The sequence below is a fragment of the Dermacentor andersoni genome, chromosome 3 (assembly GCF_023375885.2).
Source record: "Dermacentor andersoni chromosome 3, qqDerAnde1_hic_scaffold, whole genome shotgun sequence".
In the NCBI taxonomy this organism is placed as follows: domain Eukaryota; kingdom Metazoa; phylum Arthropoda; class Arachnida; order Ixodida; family Ixodidae; genus Dermacentor; species Dermacentor andersoni.
The window spans coordinates 7,657,448-7,679,414 of NC_092816.1; the positions used below are offsets into that span (position 1 = coordinate 7,657,448).

Genomic DNA, 21,967 nt, shown 5'->3' on the forward strand with positions numbered 1-21,967 from the left:
GATGCGTTCAATTGTCAACATCTATTCAACGGTCATGTGCATTGCTGTTGCTTCATTAGTTCAACCTTTGTTTAGACTGATCCAGGGACCAGGGAAGGGATTCGGTTTGTAGTAAGCTGGCCTGTATGCTCGTGGAACAAGTCGTGGCCGAAGCAAATGCCAGTTGTGTCTAACATTTCTTTGCTTCATTATTTCCCCGAGCGATGGCTCGCCGTGACGCTAGCATATCCTCGAAATCATACACCTGCGATATGGGTTAGACAAGGTGGAAAATAAAATAATGCGAAGCAGGGTCCATCATCAAACCCTGCAATAACCGTTAAACCCAAATGCGATATGACTGTCACCCGTTACCTCTACTGGTTTTTCCCTAATTGTACAGCACTTTTCGCGCAAAATTGGCAACTGGGAACAAGAGTTGCAAGGAGTAGAGAAATTAAGCGATCTACTAAGGGAGAGAGCCAAAGCAGCAGCCAAACAGGAAGGAAAAGCGAAAAGTAACAAATTTAACTGTTCTTTTTTGTGAAAATGTTTATAGATCAACATCTTTTTATTTAAAAAGGAAGTAGAGAATAATTCCTTATGTTTTAAATGACGTTTCTACAGTTATCAGTCGAGCCACCTGACGTAGCCACCGTTCTCTGCTGTGCTAATGTGGATATTTTTCTAACCTTCCGCAGTCGGCGCAATACGTCTAGAGCCGCGGCATCCTGTGCCTATGCGGTTGTATGGGACTGGTGGCCACTGTGATGGTTGGGGTCAGGCATGAAATAGATGCTAGCTGGCCCATGCTGTCGTCCAACTTATCCACGCTGAGGATGTTGTTGAAGGGATAGGCTTGTTCTCATCGAGAACGAGGAATATGGGATTTATTTACAGTATCTACAAGAGAACGTTACAGATCATCAGTCTAGCATGACTGAAAGAGGAATGCACACTCAGCAGCCGCGCCACAGCTGCTTATAAACACTCTGTCCTTCCCAGATCCCTAGGTGAAGGAAAACGGTCGTTCAACTTTCGACCGATGGGAGTGTCCAAAGTCATTGTCGCCGACCTGCCTTTGAAGGGGAGGGTTTACACACTCACTTCCGCACAGGTTTCACTGACCACACCGAGGTAAGAGGGTTCTTGCACACACAGTGCTGCCGCGAGCAGGTGCCTCTTTATGCCTGAGTCGACTCTGCAGACAGTGGCCGCCGAGTATGTCCATTGACTGACGACTTTTAAGCTGCGTGAGATGGCACCGAAAAACATCTTCCTGGAGCTCTCCTACTACAAACAGACTGTGACGGTGTAGGCGTACACACTAACAATACTTGCTCAACCGACTGCGTCTAGACATCTCGGCGCCACTCCGTTGGGGACGCGGCACATTGTCCTCCTTACAAAACGAGTCTCCGCTGCAGCCATGGTGGTGCCGATGGGCTGGGAAGTGACGTATTGTCGTCCCTTCAAAGCGAGTTGTCGCAGTAGACATGGTGGCGCCTTTATGACGGTCGCTTCCCCGAAGATCACCAGTCCCCACCGGTCGAACGTAACAGCTCCTCCATGGCCCAGAAAATCTTGACTGGCCAGTGCTGATAACCGCTGGGCAGAAAGAGAATGGCTGGTGGCAAGGAGGGGATGCCTTGGCTTGGAGCGACCAGCTGTGAAATGATGACACCGCCCAAAACATCCAACAAGGACAGGCAACTCCAAAACGAACCCCACAACACGGCTCTGCGCCGAGATGTATCTTGGATCTCACTTTAGACCCGCTAGGCTTAAAAAAAAAACATAAGTGCAGAAACAACAAATGCTGTATTTTGCTACACCAATTTTTGAAGGAATTTCGTGCTGACAACTTGAGCAATCATGGAGGAAGTCCTGCTAAATGAGAGGGGATTTTCTTGGCTTAACAAAATTAACAGTAACAACCTTAAAATTTAGGCAGAATCCCTAAACGCAGAATTCAAATTAGCCTGCTCAAACCATCCGCATTGCTATGCAACTTTCCCTTCTTATATCTAACGGAGAAGCACTCTTGGGAGAGTGAGGCTCCATCGAAGCAAGTGGCCATTTTTGTGCGACATTTGATTGAGCCACGTCAGAGGATAGTGGTCGGTCTCGAAGATGAACCTTGCTCCGTACAAGTAACGCAACTTCTGGGCTGCCCAAACCAAACAAGCACATTTCTTCTCTGAAGCGCTGTAGGCTTCCTCTTTTACAGTTATTGTTCGGCTGGCATAGAGGATAAGATGTTCCTCATTATCGTTGCTGACCTAAGTACCACGCCCATACCCCTGTCGCTTGCGTTGCACTGAACTATGAATTCCTTTGTGTAGTCTGGCGCATGAAGCACAGGACGAGAAACCAATAGCGTTTTCAAACCTTGGAAAGCATTTCTTTGTCCTTATCCCAGTGCACGCTATTCAGTGCACCCTTTCGGAGGGCATCCGTTAAAGGAGTTGCTATTTGTGAGTAATTCGGAATGTACCATTGGTAGTACCCCACAAGTCTCAAAAATGAACGAATGTCTGTTTTCGTGCGCGGCTGTGAAAATTCTCCAATCGTAGCTGTTTTCAGCTCGGCTGGCCCCCTAGTGCCCTGGCCGACAACATGGCCCAGATAAGTAACCTGCGAGCAGCCAAACCTATGCTTTTCCGCCTTCATCGTTAAGCCGGCATCCCTCAACTGTGAGAACACCTGTTTTAGGTGCGATACGTGCTGTTCCCAGCTGTCCGAAAGAATTGCTACGTCATGAAGATATGGCAAGGCGAACTCCTGCAAGTATTTTAGGACAATATCCATTAACTTAGAGAAGCTAAACGGCACGTTCTTCAGCCCGAAGCTGAGGGCGAGAAGCTGAAAAGTGCCTACAGGCGAGATAATAAAGCATAGCGGCTGGCACTTTCTGAAAGGGAAACTTGCCAGTATCCCCGCACGAAATATATAGTTGAAATGTATTTAGCAGTGCTAACTCTTTCAGTTTGTTCCTCAATGTTGGGTATCGGGTACAGCTGATCCCTAGTGATGGCATTTAACTTCCTGTAGTCAACACACAGACGAGGTTCTTTGTTAGGGGTTTCTACAAGTATTAGCGGTGACATGTAGTCACTCTCAGCAGGCTCAATAACTCCGAACTTTAGCATGTTCTGTATCTCTGCCTCCATAATTTCTCTCTGTTGTGGAGACACCCTGTAAGGCTTTGATCTTACGGGTTCGGTTGATGTCAGCTCTATTTCATGCGTTATTAGTTTGGTTCTACCTGGCCAATCGCTGAATCTGTTGAGATATTCTCCAAACTGCCCTCTTAGCTCATCTAGCTGCTCGGGCATAAGAGCGTGAGAGCTTACCGAATGTTTTACTACTTCTAGGCTGATTTCAGAGTTGGCGGTCACCTTATAGTGCTCATTAAACTTGGTACTAGTGTCATACTGCTCTTTGATGGTACAGTTAACGACTCCGCTCCGCTCTACATACGGCTTCATCAAATTTCAGTGGTATATCCTCACCTCCTTCCTGCGACCAGGCATTTTCAGAGCATAGTTAGTATCTGAAAGCTTGTGCAACACTTTAATAGGCCCATCCCAGTTAACTTCAAGCTTGTCCTTTCTTAAAGGTTTGAGGATCATTACCTGGTCTCCGGCGTTATATGTACGAAGCCTCGCATTCTTCGTAATAGAACTTGGCATTCTTTTGAGCTACTCCCATGTTATTTTCAACTAGTTCTTGGGTTGCACTTAGCCGTTCCAGCAGATTTAGCACGTACTCTACCACTGTTGGACTCTCTCCTCTTTCCTCCTACATCTCTCTTAACATTCTCAGTGGAGAACGGAGTGTCCTCCCATGCACTAGTTCTGCAGGCGAAAACCCTGTAGCCTCATGAGGAACTGTTTGCAAAGCAAAGTGGCGGGAAGGCAATTCTCCCAGTCGTCCTTGTGCTCGTAACATAGCGCCCACAAAACTCGCTTAAGCACTGAGTGCCACCTCTCTACACTCTTTGACTGAGGGTGATAGCCGGAACTGTGTATTAACTTTACCCCGCATTTTTGTAAGAATGTTAAGTCAGTGAGCTGGTGAATACTGAACCTTGATCCGCCTGAATTTCGGCTGGAAACCCAACTCGTGTGAATACTGTCAAAAGTGCGTCTACTACTTCGGTGGAGCTGAGCTCTTTCAGTGGGACTGCTTCTGGAAACGTTGTAGCCAGACACAGCATGGTAAACAAGTATCTGTAACCTGACTTTGTCTTTGGTAGAGGCCCTATCGTGTCTATCACAAGTCATCTGAAAGGTTCTGAAGTTAAGGGTACTACCTTTAGTGGAGCTTTCCAGGTTTCTCCTGGTTTACCCGAGCGCTGGCAGGCGTCTCATGATCCTACAAAGTTCTCTACGTCTCTGAAACAGCCAGGCCAGCAGTATTCCATAAGCAATCTTTCCTTTCATTTGTTTATGCCTAGGGGGCCAGACTACCCATTCCCATGACAGAGACTCAAAAGGTCCTCCCTGTACTTAGTAGGTACCACTAACTGATCTAGAATCCTACCCTTTTTGTCTGTGTAGTGCCGATACAACAATCCTCCTCTCTCTTGTATCATCATCTTGCACCTAGCAATGCCTGCTTTAGCTGTGTGATGTAGTTTAGCTAAGCTGTCATCATTCTTTTGCTCAGCTGCCAGTGGTTCTGTGTTCACACGTAAGAGCTGATCAAAGTTCTTTGAGGCCAGTGATAGTAATGACCCTGTCTCGCTTGCGAGTGCGTCAGCTGGCTCTTCCTGCAGGCGTGAACTTTGACACCTTAGTGATACGCTCTCACTGAGCTGGTCAGCTGGCAGGCTTTCCTCAACAGTTTTTTCGTCCGCTGAGCTTAGCTCGGATTCGGTTACTGAAGTTACCTCTTTTGCTACTTCCGCTGGAGCAGCTTTCGCATTTTCAGCTGAAAGCGACGCGATTTTCTGAGCTTGGCCTCGCGTCAACGCCTGTACTACGCCTTCTCCCAGTTTAAGCACTTTTTTACACGGTAACTGATTCGACCGATTCGAAAAAATTTAAGGGTACTGCAGCGACAAAATTTGGGAACTGCAGTCTCGATCACGAGCTCCCTGAACGGCCCACTGATTTTGACTTTTGCCATGGGCAGACACACGCTGTGTTCTTCTACAACCTGTTTGATCCATGCTACTTCTCCAGTGAAGTGATCTACCGTCACGTAAGACGGCTGGACCATGTCCATAGTGGCGGCACTGTCTCGCAGCACCCGGCATGGTTTGCCATTAACTTGCAGGTTGTGAAGATATGGGCTTAAAAGTTCGTCTTTTTCATCCACATAGGAGAAAACTACGCTAGGCTTCCCGCAGTTTACCGCGATATGTCCTAGTTTGTGGCACTTATAGCAGCGAATCGGTCTAAAAGATTCGAATTTTCTTTTCTGCTCTTTTTGCAAGGTTTCTTCATTTGATTTCTCCTCACTCTTTTCTGAGGGCTTTTCCTCCACATCTACAGGCTCCGGTCGTCTAGTCTGCGAACCCTTTTTGAATGAAAATGGTTTCCGTGGTCCATTTTGGCCGTCCCAATTTCTGTCCTCGGTGTTGAGCTTTCTACGTGTTGCGTACTCTTCGGCTAATTCAGCCGCCCTTTCCACAGTGTTTACATTTCCTCTGTCTTGCACCCACAGCTTCACAGATTGTGGGATGCTTCTGTAAAACTGCTCTAGACACCTGCATTCAATAATCATGTCTCTGCTCCCGTATGCTTCTGCGCTTTTGAACCACTCGACTAGGTTGGCCTTTAAGCTAGTATAAGTACCCTACCCACATTTGCATAGCCTACTACTATATGACAGTGGTTGTAGAGAAACTGGATAAGCTTAAGTTCAAGGTACGGTACAGCACATTCCTGCTATTTCTGAAAAATAAACACCATGCAAATATGTCAAATTATGTCAAACATGTCAAATTACGCAGGGCGTGCAGAAGCAGAACTGGATTAATTGAAGCGCAAGGCACAGTCCAGGCGACACTATGGAAGCGTTCGACCGTAAAATCAACAGTTCTGTGCCCGCTGCTGTAGCTTTGCAGCTATAGCATTGCTAGAGATCGCGGATTTAAACTTTTCCGTGGTATCCGCATTGCGACGGGGCTGAAATAGAAAATGCATGAGCACTTAGATTTTGGGACACATTAAAGAACATCGCGGTGTCAAAATTATTCCGGAGTGGTTTTGGCACGATGCGATGTGCCAAGTGAGGCAATTAAAATGCTCAACCCTCTCAGAGGTTATGAAGTATGGTGCACAATAATACCTCAAGAAAACACCTCTCCCTGTGTGTTATGTGTACTACGCAGACAAACAGCAGTGGTGCACGCAAGGTAGCATTTAACATCTAATCACCACTATCGTGTTAGACTAAATTTTGAAGAAATTAAGCTTTCGCCGTCAACATTACCGCTATCATCAAAGCAACCAGCACAGAAAGCTTCGCTTACATCAATTCGCACTGTGTGTGGGACCTGCATAATTTTTATTAATCATATAAGGAGCCAACAAACAATGACACCGAGGACAACATAGGGGAAATTACTTGTACTTAGTAAATGAATTAAAGAAATGATAAATTTCAATAAAATATTAAAAATCGACCAGTGAAATTTGCCATTAGACAGGAAGAAGACGCAGAACGAATCGCTTGAGGCACGAAACGTGAACGATCTCTGAACCACGGTAACAACGATCCTAAGAAAGCTCAACGGGAGCAACACGATGGTTCACTGGGGATGTTTGTTCAGTAATAATGTAGGATCCAAGGAAGTGTGATTAAAATTTCTCACACAATCCGGGTGTATGTATGGGCGTCCAAAGGAGCACTTCCTCTCCAGGACGAAAGGAGACATTTCGACGAGAGATGCAACATTTCTTGCGATCTAGTTGACTGACTCCTGCGTTGAGGCAAGCACGTTGGCGACATTCAAGTCTCGAGACGAACTGTTCGGGTATACTGACTGGGGTGTCAGATTGGGGCATTTAAGAAAGTGGAGTCGATAGTGAATGTCGGCGAATGGCCGTAAACGAGGCAGAAAGGTGAGTACCCCGTAGTTCGTTCGATAGCGGTGTTGTGAAAAACGTCACAAAATTTGTCCAGGTTGTCGGGGTTTGGCCTGATATACATTGATATCATATCCGTTAGTGTGCAATGAAATCGCTCTGTTAAGCCATTCATTTGAGGCTGGTATGCAGATGTCTCATGAACTGTGCCACAAGCTCCGAGTACTTCTTCGATTATAGCTGACATGAAAGTCTTGCCACGGTTACTCAACAGAACACGAGGTGCCCCATGATGCAGCACAATGGTGTCCAAGAATAACATGGAAACGTGTGAGGCCGAATTAGAGCTCAGAGGAGCGGTCTCTGCGTACCATGTGAGATGGTCGACAACTTTCACAATCCATCAATGACTTGCTGGCATTATGGGCAAAGGCCCGACCAGGTTTATCCCAACGATTGCAAAAGGTGTCTTGGGACATGGGATAGGCTGCAAAAGGCCAGCAGGAAGCGAAGTCAGTCGTTTCCACCGTTGACATTGGACGCAAGAGGCAACGCACTTGGCCACAGAGGTAGACATGACTGGCCAAAAGAAACGGCTCCTAATGCGGTTGTATGTTTTGTGGAAACTCAAGTGGCCAGCAGATGGGTCGTCGTGAAAGGCCTCAAGGACTTGTGTGCACAGCGAATGCGAAAGGAAAACGAAAACTAAATTATTGGGTTTTACGTACAAAAAAACAAAACCAAAAACACTTTCTGTTTATGAGATATGCCGTAGTGGAGGACTCCAGAAATTTGGACCACCTGGGGTTCTCTGATGTGCACCTAAATCTAAGTACACGGGTGCTTTTGCATTTCGCCCCCATTGAAATGCAGCCACCGTGGCAGGGATTTGATCCCACGACCTCGTGCTTAGCAGCCCAACGCCATAGCCACTAAGCAACCACGGCGGGTCAACGTGGAAGAACAGGTACCGAGCAGTGTCCGTTGGTATCATAAATGTAGCAGTGCAGCACATCGTTTTCAAGTTTAAATAGTCGCAGTTGTCGACATAATCTGGCATTCGGTGCAGGAGAAGTTCCGCATGCGGTGTCAGTATGGATCAGAACATTGACATGAGGTGAATTGAGTGCTGTGATCGGAAGATAGCCTGTGAGTAACCGCTAGTGGTGATAGCATAAGTGGAGACATAGTCTCATCAAGTGGTGAGCAATGAAGAGACGTGCTCGAAGATAATAGTGGCAAGAGGCAGCGAGACAGAGCGTCGGCATCCTGACGTTTTCCCCCAGACTTGTACACAACGTCAAAATCGTACTCTTGCAATTGGAGCAGCCAGCGACGAAGGCGCCCAGACAAATTTTTCAGTGACGACAACCAGCATAAGGCGTGATGGTTGATTATGACAGTGAAGTGGCATCCATAAAGTGATGGCCGAAATTTTTGCATGGCCCAAACTACTGCGAGGCATTCCTACTCTGTTATCGAGCAGTTCTCTTCAATAGCTGTTAATGCATGATTGGCATAAGCAACAACCCTCTCTGGTGTAGTGGTATTATGCTGTAGAAGGACAGCACCGATCTCACGGCCACTAGCATCGGTGTACAAAGAAGTTGGTGCATTCTCATCGAAGTGACAGAGGACGGGGCCGGATGTCAAGGCTTGCTTGAGGGCTTTGAAAGAAAGTTTGCAGTTGTCTGTCCAAGTGAAAGCAGTATCTGACGTCAGAAACTTGTGCAGTGGCAATGCCATGGCAGCAAAATGAGTGATGAAGTGGTGGAAGTAGGATGCCAGGCCCAAGAAACTTCTTATTTTTGATTTTTGGGGTGAGGAAACCGAATCACGGCAGCAACCTTGTCAAGATCTAGTCGAACGTCATCTTTACTGATAAGGTGGCTCCACACTTTGATGTTCTTTCTGGCGAAATTGAATTTTTTTGTTGTTGAATTAGAGCCCAGCGCTAGAGATGCGTGTTAAAGCTTCACACAAACGCTCAAGGTGTTGACGAAAAGTGGTTGCAGGAGCGTTACATAAACCGAAGGGCACTACGTTGAACTCGTAAAGTCTGTCGGGTGCTGCAAAGGCTGTCTTGTCTGCCTCGTGCATAGGTATTTGCCAATACCCAGGTCGGAGGTCTAGACTCGAGAAATATTTAGTGGCCTGGAGGTAGTCAAGGCATCGTCGTTTGTAGACAATGGGTATACGTCTTTGCATGTCATCTTATTAAGTGCTCGATAATCGATGCAAAATCATACAGAGCCATCTTTCTTCCAGACCAACACAACAGGAGATTACCAAGAACGCGATGACGGCTGATAATGTCTCTTTTGAGCATGTCATCAACGTTGTCTGCAATGATTTTCCATTCAGCGGAAGACACACGGTATGGGCGGTGGTGTACAATCGAACTGTTTCGGCTTCGGTGTGACTGCGACGGAGATGCGCCCCCCAAGCTAGGAATGAACGTCAAATAATGCATTGTGTTTTTGCAGTAGGGCCAAAAGGTCTTCTTTCTGGGCTGCAGTCACATCAAGATTTATCAAGGCTGTTAAAGCAGCGGTCGCAGCATGATTATCAGTTGAAGTAGACAAAGGTGATGATTCGGTGTGAAGCAGAAAATCCGGCGTCAGCATCAGGTGTCCAGTGTTAATATTCATTTCCGCAAAGATAATTTTGAACCACGCGTACCCAACGACGTAGGCCCTCCATGTAGAGCAATGAAGTTACTGAACTAATTGAATTTCTCTCAAGGTAAAATATGCCAGAAAAATAGTAAATTCTGTTACACGGAAACTCAAAACATAAACCCCTTTTCCAGCATTTCTACCATTCATAGAGCGGCCATGGCCTCTGAGATTTGTGCACGCAAATCTCAAAAGCCATAAAGCGGCGCGCCCAGTTCCTTTCGACACCTCCAGATGGCGCTCACCTCCGCCGCATCGAGATTCTACCAGAAAGCTCGCCTTCGTGCATAGCATTTGCTGTCAGAATTTCCTGGTAAACATTATGGTTACATAAGCTGCAGTTGCCGGGAAGCATGAGAAGCAGTCAGGTATCTTTGAATGCTATCGCATTCCACTCTTAAAGGCGAAGCTTAAGCGTCCTCCAAATTTTTATTTATTTATTTTTCTTGGTCACGGTTTCTTATTGTGCTACAGTGCAGGTCGGGCCTTCCTCGCTTTTTTGGCTTGATTATTTCAATTTGTTGAAATAATCATTGCCCATTGCCAAATGTATGACCTGTCCATTCACAGGCCAAACTGGAAGCTCATCACGGCCAGTTTCCTCGATGCTAGGCGAGCTACGTTCATGTACCGCCTGGCGCAAGGGTGCCTGCTGTTGAGCTACAGGCCCTTCACAGCCGTCCCGGCTCATGGGGTGTGCCCGTTCTGTGGCGCTTGTGAGGACTCGGTTCATACCTTTATGCAATGTTTGCTTCCTGCAGCTCTTCTCCAAAGGATTGCTAGTCTTTTTAATCTCCCAGGCATTCCTCATCAGACAGTTCGATTTTTGCACCCTTTGCCTAATCAGGCGGTCAACCAGTTCATGCTCCTTCTCGCCGAGTGCTCAGACCAAGTTTGGTTGGCACGCCGCAATGCAGTTTTCGGGGGTCGGGCGCTGGGCCTTCACGAAGTGCTTGCGAAAGCATGGAAGAAGGTCTGGTTTCATCTCACCCAGGAGTGGCACCGCTTGGGCGAGAAGTTTCTCGAAGTGTGGGCTCGTCCTGCCGTGATTTTTGGTGAGTCAGGTGGAAAGCTATCCATTAAGTTATAATGCATGCTCCTAAGGTCGCTCAACTCGGCCGTGTGTGCCAGTCGATCTACGGGGTTTTGTTTGGCTCAGTGGAACCTAGAGCTGGAACCGGTGGTGGCGCACCCTTCTGTGGTTGCGCTGCTCCGTGGACGGTTTTGGTGCTCTCCATGGTTGTATGCCTTGGCCTCTTTTGCGTCAAGGCAGTCCGAGGGTCAGTCAGGCTTGTGTCCTATAAGACCGACATGGCTGTTTGTGTGTTGAGTGCAGTAACTCAGTGGCACTGCACCACAACAGCCCCCTTGTCCAGGAAGGACCGTTGGCCCGAACCAAAGCCCCCCGCCCAGTCAACCCGGGTTGAGGGCGAGAACCAGGGTCTATGTATCAAATGATGCTGGGTTGATGAGTACATGTAAGCTCGTGGACACGGCACCTTCAAAGGCGCCAAGTCCTCTTCTCATTTGACGGCTCCTTTTTGCGCAGGTTAGTTACCTCCCTCTCGCTTTTTTGGTCACAGTGTCGTGCCCCCCTGACCTGCTTGATTGTTACCGTAGCATGTTGTTTCTCATGTTATTTTTGCCTCAATGTCCATTTGGTATCTCTCTTGCTTGTCATGTCAGGGGATGTAGAACTGAATCCCGGACCTTCGAACGGTGACGAACCTGTATAGCTTGTATCTATTTCACACATACTGTCTCACCTGGAACAGTCCCAAACCATTATTCTCGTAGAACTTTCGCTAATCCGCGCTGCCCAAACTAATACAGAAGGTCTGGTCGACTGCCTGTCTTCGCGTGTTGACGCACTGGAAAAAGTTGTCGAGAATAATAAACCGAATGACTCGTCTTCTTGTGCCTAGAAAAGAAGCATAGAGAAATTCTCCATGGAAATCCAAGCTCTAACAAACAAATGTGATTACGCCGTGAATCGCCTTCGCTGCTCAAATTTGATTTTTTTCGGAATAAAGAATAATAAAGGCGACACTTGGGCAGAGTCTGAGACCCAGATTATTTGCTTTTGCTCAGAGAAGCTTGGCGTTACCGTAAATCCTGACAACATTGAGCGAGCGCACCGGCTGGGGCGATTTCAGGGAGACAAAAAGCGCCCTATAGTTGTAAAATTAGGGGGTTCAAAGTTAAATCGAAGATTCTATCAGTGGGACCCAAGCTTAAATATACGTCTTACGCAATTCGTGATTATTCAACACGCGTGCGAACAGCCAGAAAAATGCTTTTCACTTACGCCCAAGAAAGGAGCACTAATTTTAAGATCCGATTCGACAAGCTCACCATGAGTGACAGACAATTCATATACAATTCCAAAACAAATTCTGTCGAGGAAGTGCAATTATAGCAATCACCACCCCATTACGGGTCGCCGCCACACCCCCGGCCACAGTCACCCTGCGTGAGATACTTCGCATCGACTTATCAAACTTTGGCGGTTCTTCTAGCCAATATTCGCAGCTATCTGCCGAAGAAAGACGCTGTTGAAGCCTTTCTAAATGATAGCAGTACAGACATAGCAATATTTACTGAGTCCTGGCTAACTTTTGGTATCTCGAATGATGAGTTGCTACACTATGTGCGATCTTTCATGGTGTACAGGTGCGACAGAGCGGGGCGGAGGGGTGGCGGTGTGCTTGTTTTCGTGAGGTCAAGTGTGCCCTCTTTCTGTGTCTTACCAATGAGTAATCATGAGATTGTTGCTCTGAAATTAACACTTCCTTCCAGTACAATCATTTTAATTGCATGCTATAGTGCCCCGGACGCCGCCATTTCATATGTTAACCAACTGTATTCAATCCTTCTGGATCTTCAGGCCCGCTATCCCCGTGCGAGGTGCTTACTTTGTGGCGATTTCAACTTGCCTGACATTAACTGGCTTGACTTATCGGTGCACAGTGGCCGATTGAAGGAGTTTATTAATTTAGTTCTTACCTTCAATCTTATACAAACAGTTGATATGCCAACACGCTAAAACAATACTCTTGACCTTGTTCTTGCTTTGAACCCTGAATCCATTCAGTCATTATCATGCATTCCCGGTTTCAGCGATCATTGCTCCTTATTGTTCAAACTGCCCGTACCCATTCCTACTCGTCAACCATCTGTCAAATATATCCGAGACTATAAGAAGGCTGACATTTAGAGTATCATCCCCCAGCTGGACAAGTTTCTTCATTACTTCCACATGTCCTCCACTTCCAGAACAGTAAATGAAAATCGGCTGCTTTTCAAACAAGAATTGTTGTCACTCGTTGACCGATATGTACCCCTTGTTTGCATTCGAGGCGATGCCAGCAGACCCTGGTTTTTTAATGCCCTCAGAAAACTTTCAAATAAAAAGAAACAACTCTTCCGGGCAGCAAAACGTTCGGCTAGCGCTTTGCATTGGGAAAGGTATTTCTCTTGTCTTCGCGATTACACAAAACTTTTGCGATGCTCAAAAAGAAAATTTTATCATCGGGATCTACAGGACACGATTTGCTCCAATCCAAAAAAATTCTGGAAGCTTTTAACTCCTGGCATTAGGTCATCACATAACATCCCATTGGTTAGCAATAACGGTTCTGAAGTTCCACCAGACAAACGCAGTGATGTAATGAATTCTTACTGTTCCTATTTTTACGAATGAACCGACCTTAAATATCCTTCCCCTATCTAAATTTCCGTTTACGAAGATGCCGCCCATTATCATCACTACACATGGTATCATAAATCTTATTGAAAGGCTTGAAGTGTCAACCATCCGGGGCCCGGATAATACATCATCTAAGATACTGAAATGCACCAAGGACATATCAAGCCAGTTTCTGCAAATAATATTCGTGCAATCGATTGCTACCGGCTGAATTCCAGACGACTGGAAGCTGAGCAAGGTAGTACCGGTTTTTAACGCAGGTAACCATTCTGATCCTTCTAACTACCGATCGGTTTCACTAACATGCATTGCTTGCGAACTACTAGAGCATATAATATATTCACAAGTTGCATCTCACCTTGATTCCAACAGCTTTTTTTTTCCCAACCAGCACGGCTTCAGATCCGGTTACTCATGCGAAACTCAACTTTTCCATTTCACAACCGATCTTCACCTCAATTTAGATTCCTTATTTCAGACGGACGTCATATATCTCGACTTCTCAAAAGCTTTCGATCGTGTACCCCATCAGCACCTTTTAGCCAAACTTTCAAGCTTGTGTCTTGATCCGCTGATATTAACATGGATTCATTGTTTTCTATCCGGTCGTTGTCAATTCACTGTTATTGATAATGATAATTCGCCCACAATTGAAGTTCTTTCTGGTGTCCAGCAAGGCTTGGTGCTCGGCCCACTTTTGTTTTTAATCTCCATGAATGATCTTCCTTCCAGCATTTAATCGTGCATTCGCCTTTTCGCAGATGACTGCGTCTTGTACCGCCGCATAACCACATACAATGAATGATCAGTTGTTGCTTCAAAATGACTTAGAATTGAAGACTGGTGTTTGACATGGCTAATGAAGCTGAATGTATTTAAGTGCAAATACATGCAGGTAACATGCAAGCGCACTAACCTCAGCTACACATATTCATTGTACTCAACTGCCCTTTCCCAAGTTGAATCTCACCGTTTCCTTGGAATTCACATCACCAGGGAACTCACCTGGTCCGAGCACATCACGAAGATTACAGCTGATGCATCAAAATCTAGAAATACTCTAGAGGAATTCGAAATCCCACAGGTAACGCTGGAAGAAGTAAAGAAAGCCTTGGGAGCTATGCAAAGGGGGAAGGCAGCTGGGGAGGATCAGGTAACAGCATATTTGTTGAAAGATGGTGCACAGATTGTTCTAGAGAAACTGGCCACCCTGTATACGAAATGCCTCATGACTTCGAGCGTACCGGAATCTTGGGAAAACGCTAACATAATCCTAATCCATAAGAAAGGGGACGCCAAAGACTTGAAAAATTATAGACCGATCAGCTTACTGTCCATTGCCTACAAAGTATTTACTAAGGTAATATCAAATAGAATCAGGAACACCTTAGACTTCCATCAACCAAAGGACCAGGCAGGATTCCGTAAAGGCTACTCAACAATAGACCATATTCACACCATCAATCAGGTGATAGAAAAATGTGCGGAATATAACCAACCTTTATATATAGCTTTCATTGATTACGAGCTAGCGTCTAATTCAGTCGAAGCTCAACCAAGATGTCACATCCCAGAGAATGCACATCCCATGGACGTCCGAGAAACATCCTGACATCCCAGATCCTATGAAAGACATCCTGCAGGCATCTCTAGGACACAGGATTCAGCAAAGTCCCAATAATGAACAGTTGCAGGCATTATTGGGAAGTGCTGGCATAATTGGCCATCCGCGCATTTGAAACGTGCACAAAATGGCCCAATAAGGGTGTGCACTTCATTGTTAATTTCGCGACTAAACCAAAAACGTTGACGGGCCATATAATAGTAACATGGAGTTTATGCACACCTTGAGGGCCAATTATTCCTGTACAAATTATACATATCACATTTCCTTCCTGTCAGTAATGTAACATACAAATTTTGCCGGATTGTACCGAATATTTTCTCATTCTCACCTTACTGGCACTTCCGATGGTACGATGCTTAAATTTCCTTTGAAAAGAAATAAACATGGACCACCTTGTACCATTACCATAGCCACCACTAAAGCATACTCAAGCGACACATGTGATCACGTTAGGCACTCTATGGTAACTTAATAAATAACGCTTGGAATAGCTGGTGTATAAAACTGGCCGTCATGAAGTATTTGCAGCCCTGAAATTCAGTTTCGTCACAGTCAACAGACAAAATCATGGCCTGTAAGATCTGTATTTGTTGTAACAGAGAGCGTCATCATCACTGCGTGGATTTGGGCCATGGAGGAACATTATTTGGAAAAACATTTGAAGAATTTGGACACCGCCTATATCAGGCCTAGCATAGGCTTGATATAAGCATAGCCTAGCATAGCATAAGCATAGCCCCCGAGAGTTGTTTTTGTAGCGTAAGCAGCAGTCGCTGGTTGTAATATATTGCTACGGGATAGTATTTCCAATGACGAAGAGCCTAGCAGGAAGAAGACGACGACGACGATTAGAAGCTAGCGCGAGCTGTTGGCTCTTGGCCAAGCACAGTGTATTTTCTTGTAAATATACCTGTACATAGCTTTTCGTCTGCGTCTTCCTACGTAACATATCTGGTGGAGGTGGACGTTCCCTGTACCTCGTCACGGAGCTTCGCAGTGGACGGTACGTTGAGCCTTCCTTCGTGGCTCCCGGCGACGACAACCCGACTCCGCCGGCTCCGACACCTGGTGCCACCTCGACGACCTACATTACTCTCCCCGCTCCCCGTGATCCTGGCGTATTCTCGGGCAAAGATGGGGAAGACATTGATGACTGGATCAGCCTGTATGAACACGTCAGCCGCAATAACCGGTGGGACCCTACTATTATGCTCGCCAACGTAGTCTTTTACCTCGGTGGCACACCTAGAGTTTGGTATCGCACGCACGAAGATGAGCTCACCAGTTGGGATTCACTTAAGGCACAGCTTCGAGACTTGTTCGGCAACCCCTACGGTCACCAACTTGCCGCGCAGAAGGCGCTTTCCGACCGTGTGCAGACGTCAACAGAGCCCTATGTCACGTACATTCAGGACGTCTTGGCTCTGTGCCGCAAAGTTGACACCCACATGACTGAGTCCGACAAGGTTGCCCACATCCTCAAAGGCATTGCCGATGACGCCTTCAACTTGCTCGTTTGCAACAACGTAGCGACGGTGGATGCTGTTATAAAAGAGTGCTGACGCCTGGAACTGGCTAAAAGCCAACGTATTGACCAGCATTTTGCCCGTCTGCCCAACACCCCAGCGTCATCTTCCTGTGCCGACACTCCTCGTCCCAGCAACACTGCCGATGTTACCAGGATCGTCCGGCGTGAGATCGAGGCCGCCTGTTCGGCTGCCTTCGACTCCAGTCCCACCAACACATCTGCAGTCACGGTCTCACTGATCCAAGCAGTTGTCCGCCAAGAGTTCGAAAACATGGGTCTTCACACCATCTGCTCGGCCCATTGTCCTGATACCCGCCCGGCTTCTTCGTTTCCGCCCCGTCCCGCATCTTCTTACCCACCACGTTCCCGCAACCCATCTGAATGGCGCTCTGCTGACGACAAGCCAATTTGTTTCCACTGCCATCGAATCGGGCACATTTCTCGGCACTGTCGCAGTCGCTGGAGTTCCCCGACCCGGCCTACTTATACTGCCTACTCTTGCCCCCCAGGTGGCCTATCTCGTCCCTATGTCGCACGCTCCGATAACGCCGCCGCTGATTCTCCTGCACCGAACCGCTCCTATTCTCGTTCGCCTTCACCCCAACGATGACAATCTCGCTCTCCCCAGCCCTGTCGCTCCTATTCGCCGACACCCTTCGGATGCTGCTCCCAGCTGGAAAACTAGACGATGCAGCGCCTCGAGGTGACGTTGCATTGCTCCCTACGCCGCCAAATCCTCTACTGATGTTGCTGGGGCGCATTTGGGGCGCATAGACACTGGGGCGCATTTGTCCGTAATGAGCGCTGACCTTCGTAACCGGCTAAAGAAAATTATCACGCCCGCCACGACGCCTGTTGTCCGTGTCGCCGATGGTGGAATAGCCCACGTAATTGGTATGTGTACCGCCCGCGTCTCCTTCGCCGATCGCTCAACAATCGTGCTATTCACAGTCATCGCTCACTGTCCCCACGACATCATCCTCGGCTTAGACTCCCTCTCCGCACATTCTGCTCTCATCGATTGCTCCGCCAGTACTCTCCGCCTCGACCTGCCTGTTCTGGATCCCGCTGAACAACACCCTACTCGCCTCAGTTCCGTCGACTTCGTTCGCTTGCCACCTTCGGCACTGACTTACGTTGACTTCGTGTCATCCCCACCAGTCCCCGACGGTCACTACATCGCGGCTCCTATGCAAGACGTCCTCCTTACACACGGGATCACAGTACCTCACACAGTTTTATCTATTACGGCGAATTGCGTCTGCCTGCCAGTGGTCAATTTTGGCTTGACGACACAAGTGCTGCCACGCGGGATGTCTCTGGCCCAACTTTGCTCATTCGAGGATCACTCTGTAGCATCGATTTCCGTAGACGACAATTCAGCCGATCCTCCTCTATCGTCGCAGTCGGCAACTTGTACCATCGCCAACTTACAAAAAATGATTGGACCCGACATGCCTTCCGAGCACGCTCGTGCGCTCTATCGCGTTCTCATTTCCTACCAAGATATTTTTTACTTTAACGATCGTCCTTTGGCCCAAACAACAGCTGTCAAACATCGCATTAATACCGGCGATGCCCCTTCTTTTCATCGCCGCCCGTATTGAGTATCACCGGCTGAGCGTCAAGTTATTCACACCGAAGTTCGCAAAATGCTTGCCAAGAACATTATTGAACCGTCGTGTAGTCCATGGGCGTCACCTGTTGTGCTGGTAAAAAAGAAGGATGGCTCATGGCGCTTTTGCGTGGATTATCGGCACCTTAACAGGGTTACCAAAAAGGACGTGCATCCCCTACCTCGGATTGATGACGCCCTTGACTGCCTCCACGGTGCTCGCTATTTCTCCTCTATTGACCTTCGCTCCGGCTATTGGCAGATTGCCGTGGACGATCTCGACCGCGAGAAGACTGCCTTTGTAACACCCGACGGTCTTTATCAATTCAAAGTGATGCCGTTCGGTCTATGTAACGCTCCTGCCACTTTTGAACGCATGATGGACTCCCTTCTTCACGGTTTCAAATGGTCCACGTGCCTGTGCTACTTGGACGACGTTATAGTATTCTCCCCAACATTCGCTACGCACCTCGAGCGCCTCTCAGCAGTCCTGGACGTTTTTCGGCGAGCCGGTCTGCAACTCAACGCATCGAAGTGCCAATTCGGCCGTCGCCAGATTACCGTCCTTGGACATCTCGTTGACGCAAACGGAGTGCAACCGGACCCAGGCAAGATTCATGCTGTTACGCACTTCCCTGTTCCAAAGTGTGTCAAGGATGTGCGCAGCTTCATCGGCCTTTGCTCGTACTTCCGCCGTTTCGTGAAAAATTTCGCGGCCATAGCACGACCACTAACCGAGCTTGTGAAAAAAGACGCCCGATAACGAGGCCTCTGCATTCTCGCTTCTAATCGACCTTCTCACAACGCCTCCCGTTCTGGCCCATTTCGATCCTTCTGCGCCTACCGAAGTCCGTACTGATGCCAGCGGTCACGGAATTGGCGCAGTACTGGCACAACGCCAGCGTGGCCACGACCGTGTTATTGCTTACGCCAGCAGGCTCCTCTCACCCGTGGAGCGCAACTATTTCATCACTGAGCGTGAGTGTCTGGCCCTAGTTTGGGCGGTTGCGAAGTTCCGCCCATACTTATATGGCCGACCCTTTTCCGTTGTCACAGACCATCACGCGCTTTGCTGGTTATACTCAGTGAAAGACCCTACAGGAAGACTCGGTTGCTGGGCCTTGCGCCTCCAAGAATATTCATTCTCTGACTGCCTGTCTCGCTGCCCGGTAGACGAGCCTGACGACGCCGACAGTAGTACCGCCAACGGCATTGTCTCTGTATCTGCCTTCGCTAACATCGTCGATGAGCAGTACCGAGACCTATCGCTGCGAGTACTCATCGAGCGTCTGCGCTCTACACCTACCGACGCATCCGTTCGCCGATATGTCCTACAGGGCGGCATTCTGTACCGAAGGAACTTCCTCCCTGATGGCCCTGATCTTCTTCTTGTCGTGCCAAAACATCTACGACAGACTGTGCTCTTTGAGATGCATGACGTACCCACTGCAGGACATCTTGGGGTGACCCGCACGTACGACCGAGTCCGCCGCCGCTTCTATTGGCCTGGTCTCGCTCGCTCCGTCCGAAGCTATGTTGCTGCCTGTGATCCCTGCCAGCGTCGGAAAACACCTCAGGTGCTACCTTCCGGTCATCTCCAGCCGATCACCGTCCCTGTGGAACCGTTCTTTCGTGTTGGATTAGACCTCCTCGGTCCCTTTCCCACGTCATCCTCTGGGAACAAATGCGTAGCCGTCGCAACTGATTACGCCACCCGATACGCTATCACGCGGGCTCTCCCTACCAGTTGCGCCACTGACGTCACGGACTTTCTCTTGCGTGACATTATGTTGGTGCATGGCGCCCCGCGACAGCTGCTTACTGACCGTGGTCGTAACTTCCTCTCGAAAGTTATCGCCGACATTGTGCGTTCCTGCTCTATTCAACACAAGCTGACTACCTCATACCATCCTCAAACCAATGGCCTGACAGAGCGGTTAAACCGTACTCTTACCGATATGCTGTCCAAGTACGTTTCAAAGGACCACCACGACTGGGACGTCGCCCTTCCGTACGTCACATTTGCTTATAATTCTTCCCGGCACGACACCGCCGAATTTTCTCCATTTTATCTACTCTACAGTTGCGAACCGACTTTGCCCCTTGACACGGTACTTCCTCCTGCTCCGATCTCAACAACCGAGTATGCACGCGACGCCATCGCTCTCGCCGACCATGCACGCCAGCTTGCCCGTGCTCGACTGACGGACTCGCAAACCACGCAGCAGCATCGGTACAACGCCCGCCACCATGATGTACAGTTTTCGCCTGGTGCACTCGTGCTCCTCTGGTCGCCCTCTCGTCACGTCGGACTTTCAGAAAAGCTCCTTTCGCGATACACAGGGCCCTACCGCGTGCTGCGCCAGGTGACGCCTGTGACTTACGAAATTGCTCCTGTGAGCTCAACCTCGTCATCTACTCTGGCATTTAGTGATGTGCACGTCAGTAGACTCAAGACCTACTACACTGCTTCAGACTCCGGCCTTTAGTCGGTCCGGGACAGCGCTTTTGCCGCCGGGGGTAGTGCTACGGGATAGTATTTCCAATGACGAAGAGCCGAGCAGGAAGAAGACGACAACGACGATTAGAAGCTAGCGCGGGCTGTTGCCTCTTGGCCAAGCGCAGCGTATTTTCTACGTAACAATATGACACAATAACTAATAAAAGCAGTAATAAAAACTAGTTCCAAGGTTTACTACTAACAGACATCCTCTGTTAAATTACTTGCTTATTGCTACATAATTCGACCGAAGCTCGATTACGCCCATATTATCTGAGATCTCTGTGCTGAATGTAACATAAAGAAACTTGAACGAATCCAAAGACAGGCTATCCGGTTTGTTTACAATAAATTTCTGACATTTGACTCTCCAACTCAACTAGTGAGGTCTAATATAGTATTTCTACACTAGAATTGCACCGAAAAAAATTACGGCTCGACTTTCTCAGTTACTTAATAACAAACTGGCACTCGAGCCGGCAATGTATGCAAATCCACTAATAATGAGGCCTACTCGCCATCATCATCAAAATGTTCTTACCCCGTATTTTGCCCGAACCAACTTATTTAAACATTCTTTCTTTCCAGGCACCATTAATGACTGGATTGACTTGCTTTTATGGAAGTTGTATCAGCATTGTTTTACTTGTGCCCTACCTTTTTATTTTATCCACCCTGCATGGACTTCATGTCCACAGTATATGTTAAATAAATAAATAAATATATATACTAATATTTTCACATCTACTTTTCACTAAAGATGTCTTCGCCATCATTTTTGTCGTCGAAACTCATCCAAGCTGAGCCAGGCTGAGCAACAAAGTGTGCGTTTTTTTTGTTGTAAGAAGTATCGCGTAAACTTTCGGATTCTGCATTGATGACTATAAATGTTACTGCTATACTTTTGCAGACATTTTCGTTTCTTTTTGTACACATGCATAGTTTCTTATGAGTCAATGTGCTCATGTTCACTATTCAGCTTCTTTAGTTTGGCTCTGTGGAGTGGGAAGCGGATGCTGCTATCGAGTGATGGCTACCACGAAAAATGAGAAACAATGTCGTCTCACAATAACAACAAGTGATTGTTTGCGCTTGTTTTATAGGCTGTTTCCTTCTTGACGTTAATTTATTTTTGCTTTGTTTTGCTGCAATTGTTTTGTAGGTGTAGGGCTGAGCAAAAGCTTTAACAAGTCTACACTGAAATGAGCCACCACCCTAAGGCTGTCTTTCTGCACAAACTGTGCTCCTATGCTGTCTCGGTTACCAGTTTCATGTCTAGCTGACTAAC

General features: G+C 47.5%; 1 protein-coding gene across 1 annotated transcript in view; it reads right to left on the reverse strand.

Moving 5' to 3' along the window:
- Positions 1–833: 833 nt before the first annotated feature.
- The window catches only part of LOC126520601 (uncharacterized), a 51,766-nt gene continuing 30,632 nt past the window's right edge, over positions 834–21,967 (reverse strand). The window contains exon 11 of the mRNA XM_055065650.2: positions 834–1,587. The gene's annotated coding sequence lies outside the window, so the exon portion shown is untranslated. The remainder of the gene's footprint in view (positions 1,588–21,967) is intronic.